General features: G+C 34.2%; 1 long non-coding RNA gene across 1 annotated transcript; it reads left to right on the top strand.

Annotated features, from left to right (window-relative positions):
- The first annotated feature begins 263 nt into the window (after nt 1-263).
- Nucleotides 264-1,384, top strand: LOC107991722 (uncharacterized). Its single transcript, XR_001763985.2, has 3 exons — nt 264-365; nt 823-970; nt 1,123-1,384. It is a non-coding gene; the product is annotated as an uncharacterized LOC107991722 (long non-coding RNA).
- Nucleotides 1,385-7,421: the final 6,037 nt, after the last annotated feature.

The following is a 7,421-nucleotide window of genomic DNA, read 5'->3' as shown; positions in this document are numbered from 1 at the left end:
GGTTTTTCAATTTCCTTGATAGGCAAAAAACATCGAAGTTCCCTTTCTTGATGGCCAATACCATCAAGAAAGAACTTTTGATGACATGTTTTAATCATCAAGAAAACTAGTTTACTTGATGGTCGGGCTTTCTTAATGTCTGCCTACATGATGGGCAAGACCATCAAGGTAGATATTTTCTGACGTGCTTTGCACATCGAAGAAGGCCAAGTATATAGTAGTGCAAAGCCATAATAAGTGTCCAAGAAACCCACTTTTACAATTGGACCATCAAGGAATTGGTGAAGAAATATGGAGTGCAACACCGAGTTTCAACTTCGTATTATCCTCAAACAAATGGCCAAGCAGAAATTTCCAATTGAGAGGTAAAGTCCATTTTTCAAAAAACTGTTAATCCCAATAGAAAATATTAGAGCATTAGATTGAATGATGCACTTTGGACTTATAGGACGACTTATAAAACACCCATAGGCGCAATACCTTTTAAATTAGTGTTTGGTAAAACATGTCATCTTCCCGTAGAATTAGAACACAAAACCTTTTGGGCTAGTAAAAAGTGCAACTTATCTCTTGAAGAAGTTGACATTAATAGATTGTTAGAATTTAGTGAGTTAGAAGAACATAGACTTGACTCTTATGAGAACTCTAAGCTCTATAAAGATAAAACAAAACTTTTCCATGATAGAAAGATTCTTAAAAAAGAGTTCAAAGTAGGGTATAAAGTGCTTCTTTATAACTCTTCTCTATCTTTTATGCCAGACAAACTAAAATCCAAGAGGATTTGCCCATTTGTTATTTCTAATGTCTTTGATTATGGCACAGTTGAGATTATAAGTGAGAAAACAAGAATAATTCTCAAAGTAAATGGACATAGACTCAAAATCTTCATTGAAGGGGAATCCACATCATCCCAAGTGTGCAAGATCACACTTCTCCATCCCACCTACACTTGAGATCACAAGAATAAACGGTCGAGCAACTTACCTTAAAAATTTGTGCTTCCTGAAGGCAGCCAGATGTCAAATTTTATCGCTTTCTTTAATTTCTGTCTTTTTTTTTTTTGTTCTAACTTCTAGCTTTTACTTTCTAATAAAACTAAGAAAGTTTCCTTTCTTTTTACAGGAATGAACATTTGCATACTAATAAGGAATTCAATGCTTTCTCCAAGCATGCTTTCCACCAAGCAAATATCAAGAAACATCTAGGGGAGTACACTATTTCCCTTTCCTTTCTCTTTCACTTTACTTTGCTTTTCAAAAGCTTTGAGGACAAAGAAATTTTTTAAATGTGGGGTGGATAGCATATTTCTTGGTACTTAACTTGCATGTGTATGAATATGGGGTCCTATTTTTTTTAAGATTGCATATCTATCCAACCCTTAAGCTGAGCTCGAGTTTGTGAATTGGTCTATTTTGAATGTGTAGAGAATAAGCTGTTATCTTCTTTTTTGTTTTAAGCCCTTTTTAGCCATACTGTATTAAGATATGAATGCTTGAATGATAAATGGTATGTGTGTTGTGATTGAATGATTGCATGTATTATATAATAAATGCATGGATACATTTCTAGCCTTGTCTTCTTGGTTGCATTATTATGATATGCCTATGTTAGTTCAAATCTAGCCTAGATAGAGTTCAAAAAGGATAAGAGCTACTCTTTAGAACTCGAGAAGGCTTTAACACTTTTGTCTTGTCAACATGAGTTGGAAACATCTTGTCTAACTACAATGAACTAGATCCCTTTAGAAAAGATTAGGCACTGATGAAACTTGTTGTCACTCCGAAAGAAGTAGTCAAACTTAGAAACTAAGTTTAGAACCATAGAAAGGTAGCCCACTAGTTCAAACAAGTCCTAGTTACCACATTGCATAGCAAAGAAAGAAAAGAGAGGCTTGCAAAAGAAAAAAAAAAAGAAAAGCAAATAAGAGCTAAAAAAACAAAAAAAATACAATATGCATTAAAAACAAAAAGCTCGTAAAAAAAATGTGAGAAGTCAGGTAGGTGAAGTAATTATGTTGAGTTCCCTAACTATCAGAACTTTTTGGGGGAAAACTTCACTTTTGACCGCAGTAAAACTAGACAACCTTCTCTTAGCATTCTAAACATAACATCTAGTTTGACGAGGACTTTGAAAAGAGGAGGAATCCTTCCTGATCCATAAGTAGGGAGAAAACGAGTCTAAGGTGTTTTTCATCTTTTTCAAAGGATGTTTAGCATCTGAGTAGCAAAACTTGAGCGTCTTTCTAAAATGTGCTTGTTCTGGACGAACTTAGTTAAACCCAAACCTTAATCGACAACTTGTAATCTCTTTGATAATTTGAACTAAGTTTAAGCATAGGTTTGGATAGACTCTTAAGGTATTTAGTAACGTTGACTTGTTAGAAATGCATCACCTACATACTTACACGAACGATTGATTTTATCTTAAGTTCATGTTTTCTTCTCATGCCTGCTGCTTGACTCTTTTCTTGGGGCAATTATTGACCCATTTATTTGTACACTATTGTCAATCCATAGTATACATATATTCATTATTTTGATATTTTTGTACGGAATATGAAAGAAGACTCCGATACGAACCCAGCGTAATAAAACTCACTTAAAACAAAGTTCAGACGAAGGAGAATGATTAATTTGAAAATTAAGGGCAAATTCGTAAATATAAAAAAGTCATGACACACATCAGCCATCCACACCTGCGAACAACCCAAATGTCACGAGTTCGAACCCCGACCGAAGCATTTATTTTCTAGATTTCTCAAAGTTAAAATGACGTCGTTTTGATCCTCCCCTTCGTGACGTAATCAATTCGAATCTCAACAGATGCGAAATAAAATCGGATTATTTAAATCCTTCCTACACGCGTTCTTCATCTGCCCACCTCTCTCCTTTCGCCACGTGCCAGCTTTTGATCACGTGCACCTCTCCCATCACCCAAGTTCGATCCACAGCAGTTGCAAATTATTTTTTGAAGAATATTTCGATGGCAATTTGGTAAATATTTTGCAACAATCCAAAAATTAACCAACCTTTCTGTCAATTGGTGCGCGCAAATGGCCTTGATGTTGCAAGTTCGAATATCATTGACAATTATTTCCAAATATTTTCTATATATACCCATATTTCCCCCAAATTCATAATAATTCCATCAACAATTCACCATTTTTTCTCAAATAAACCCCAAATTCTCCAAAAACTCTTTGAAACTCTAGAAATTACTCTTCCATTCTACAATTTTTTGTTCTCTCAACTAATTTCCAAAATTATTTCTTGATGGAAGGCTAATTACCAAGAAGTAAGTGAGCGTAGGGCTTTTCAATTCTTGAAGAATTCTTCTCTTATTTTTCATTATTAATTAGATCGGACCAAACTTTTAATTTCTTGTAGTTTTTGTTGAATCCCTAATTTTCTTGTATAAAAAATAATTTCTTCTTTCAATTATAAGCATTCTTGTCAATTTAATTTTTAATATTGTTCTTGATTCACTATTTTGTATGCAAGATACTTTAGGTATGAAAAATTAATGCAAGATTAATTTGATTACAATTTGATTATCTTTGTCTACACAAAAACTCAATCTAATTCTTGATTGCAACATGTCAAATCTTGAAATTGATTAATGCTAGATGAATCTCGCTTGTTCTTGACAATTTTTGAATTTGATTGCATCAATTTTATTATGTACAATTAAATCATTGATTGCAAATTGTTTCGAAAAAAAGTGTGAAAGATACATTGATCTTCTTTAAAGAGCAAGATTAGGCTTTAGTTGTTACTGCAAGAATATACACTAAATGCTTGAGGTGATTGTCGCTTTTCTTGAAATCTTTTTTTTGAAAAGGAAACGGAGAGGTATAGTGAGCATGCACTATACCACAATTCATTAATAATAGGCAAAGTTACAGATGTTTATATTGGTGAGGGACCATATTACAAACATTAATTTAACAGAACCTTATAGTTTAGAGATATAGTTGTTTGGTTGTAGTTTTTGAACATTGAGTTTTTGCTAGACCACATACCAATTAGAGAACCTATGTCTTCCCACATGTTGACCAAGCTTTTTTCCACATCTTTTGAAATCTTGACCAAAGTTCTTACAAGATCAAGCAAGTTGATCTTGCAAGAATCTTGATTAAGAACCTCTTTTAATTGAGCCAAAATCATTTCATAATCCTCTTCATTCAATGATAAGAATTGATTAGTGTCCTTTGCCCATTCCCTCATTTTTCTCATAAGAGATCAATTTTGTTCTCTTTTTTTTTTTTTTTTTTGTCAATTGAGTTTACATCCTAAATCACTCTTAAGTCTTGGTTCTAGTTGATTTTCCTACACTCTTCAATGCTTTTATTTTGCTACTAACATCATTTCTTTGAAGCTTAATTTCAAGAAACTTACTTAGCCACCATTCTCTTAGGTTTGACACCCGTACTTCCTACCTATGGTAAAACGTAAGGGTAAAATTCAAATTCCTTATTGTCAAGGAAAATCTAGGTAAGTCCAACCTACCCTTAGCAATAAATTTCATTTCTAAACATATTAATGTTTGATTGTAACGACCTTGCCTACATATACTTTGATACATATTGGTTTTTACTTGACAATATGCTATGAGCTTGTGCATGAGATTTTTCAGGTAGTTTGGACTCTCACTTACATCTAATGTAGTTTGCATATAATAACAGTTTTCAGGCTACCATTGGCATGACACCGTTTGAGGCCATGTATGTTAAGTGTTGCAGATCCCCTATTTGTTAGGGTTAGGTTAGTGAACATAGATTGATGGGTCTTAGGTTAGATTAGTCTACTAACGAGGCTATTGATAACTTGTAGAAATAAAAGTTATTATAGTCTTTTAAGTAAAATAATGAAGTCTTATCACATGAAAATAAAGGAAAAAGTAGATGATTTGATTATTCTGTGAAATGCATGATATAAAAGAACCTTATCCCTGTTTTACTATGTTTTAGTGCTCTTATCGTAGGATTTTATGCAAAATGGAGTGAAGCTCAACGATATCATTTTTACGCGAGAAGATCCGTTCAACCTTTGTAGTGAGAAAAAGTACAAATTAGGCGTTAAAGACACTAGCAAATAAAATTGGTTGGCAGGAAATTCAGAGAAAGGATGAAAGGATGTCTAGGCAATGTTGTTGCAGCTTTTTAAAATAACATCAACTCTAGAAATAGAGCTTGTCAACAAGGTGTTTACGTAGTGTGGTGTCATGTCAACATCAACTCTTGCCTTTAAATAGAGCCTCTCACTCTAGAACAAGGTGTGCACATTTGGCCAGAGAGCATTAAATTTTAGGTGAGAGCTTAGAATAAAAGAGAGAGAGAATCATCCCCTCTATCTTCTCCTTCATAAATAGGTAAAAATCAGAGCCAAAGAGTATGAGAAATCAAACTCTGCGGTGTAACATCTTCTGTTGTATTTCAGTTTGTATTTTTGTTCTGTTATTTTGTAAGATGAACACCATGACCGAGAGGTAAAAAGCTGTTTGTATTAAAATAATGCATTTCTTCTTCCATTCTCCCATATTTCTTATTCTTCCCATCTCAATATGTTTGGTTAGCTAATTAGTAATAAATTGTGTTTTTGATACTTAGAGAATCAGAATGAATGTGCAATGAGTTTTGCTATTAAACAAGAAATCTTAACATTGTGCATTCGAGAGAAGAGCAATGATATAGATCATAATCGATAGAAAAGTGAGATCACATTTAGCTAAGCAAATGGCGAGAAGATTGTAGCAATATAATCTTATCGCCAAACTCATCCTTTGCATACATTACCGAGAGGATACTGTGTGTAGTGATAGCATTGAGAGGTTGCTCGCCTTAATTTAGGATAAGTTACTAATAGAACATTTAAGATGATCAGATACAAATCATATCTTAAATTTATGTATTTGCATCTTGTAAGGCGAGCAAATATGGAAAAAGCGCTTAGAGGTTGCTCGCCCTAATTCTTAGTTAATACATGCTTTGTCCCTTAAAGTATTAAAGCATAAAGTATTGCGCTTAGATAATTAAATTTTCCTTCCTCACCATGCTTATAATGAGTTCATATTCCATTGTTCCATCTCGTCATGCTCACCTTGCACCGACAAGCGCACTATTGTAAATAGTTAGGATAATTAGTATACTGTTCATAATTATAATGTATAGCTTATATTGCATGATTCAATGCGCAATAGGATAAATTAGGAGCTTAAATTTCCTATATTCAACCTTGGACTTACTTGGAAACCTCTCTTCACTTATACTTGGGCGATAGAGAGGAGAACTTGTGCAATAACGTTTATTTTTATCAGTTTAGCAACGCATGAATAGGATAGCACCTTTTATCGCATCACCCTATTTAGTAGCTTAATAGTCGCTCATTTAGAGCCCCTCATGTTAAATCTATGAGCATAATACTTGTAAAAGTGTAACACATAAATAAACCAAGCAAGTTTTTCATGTTTTCCTAGTTAACTTAATTGTGCACTAAATTTTGTAGAAGTTCAACTTGACCCTGAAATTGAGCAAACATTTCGGAGAAACTGCAGACAGAGGCAGAGACAAAATCTTGCAAATATAGAGAATCATAATAAGAATAATAACCCTGCCAATCAAAATGTCCCACAGCAGAATCCTGCATATTTAGCCATGATCTAGACTGCCATATCAGATCATATGCATCACCGAACCTTTATGACTTCAATCAAGGTATCACGTATCTGGTGTTTGGTAAAAATGCAAGGTTCGAGATCAAACTAGTAATGCTCTAAATGATTCAGAATGCTGGACAATTTGGGGGATAGCCACGCGATGATCCCCATGATCATATCAAAAAATTTTATTCTATCTGCACTTCGTTCAACATGCCAGGAACATTGCGAGATGAGCTGTGTTTAGCATTATTCTCGCTAAGACTATGTAATAAATCAAAACAACAGGCAAACTCCCTGAAGGAAGGGGAAGCTACAACTTGGGATAGCTTAATTGAAAAGTTCATGAAGAAGTTCTTCCCGCCCACTATAAACGCAAGAAGAAGGCAGAACCTGATGACCTTCAAGCTGAGAATTTGATCGACGCATTGAGGAGATTTAAGAGGATGATCAAGAGATGCCCTTACCACAACATCCCTGGATGTATTTTGGTGGAGCAATTTTATTTTGGGCTGAGCAAGGATACACAACAATCTGTTAACGCATATGGAATGTTGAGATCATCCTACAACAAGATTAAAACTACAATGTACACATAGCCATCAATAGTCATGAATGGAGAGACGATGCTTTTGGATCACGGAATGATAATCGGAGAAACAGAGGAGATAGAGGAAGCTTAGAAGATGGAATGGATAGGAACACAATGGTGGCGTTACAAGGTCAAGTCACTGAGATGAATAAGCTTATTCAATCTATGGCATTGT

This window comes from Cucumis melo, chromosome 9 (assembly GCF_025177605.1).
Source record: "Cucumis melo cultivar AY chromosome 9, USDA_Cmelo_AY_1.0, whole genome shotgun sequence".
Classification (NCBI taxonomy): domain Eukaryota; kingdom Viridiplantae; phylum Streptophyta; class Magnoliopsida; order Cucurbitales; family Cucurbitaceae; genus Cucumis; species Cucumis melo.
The sequence above is the reverse complement of the archived record's forward strand: the minus strand, read 5'-3'. Positions and strand labels throughout refer to the sequence as shown.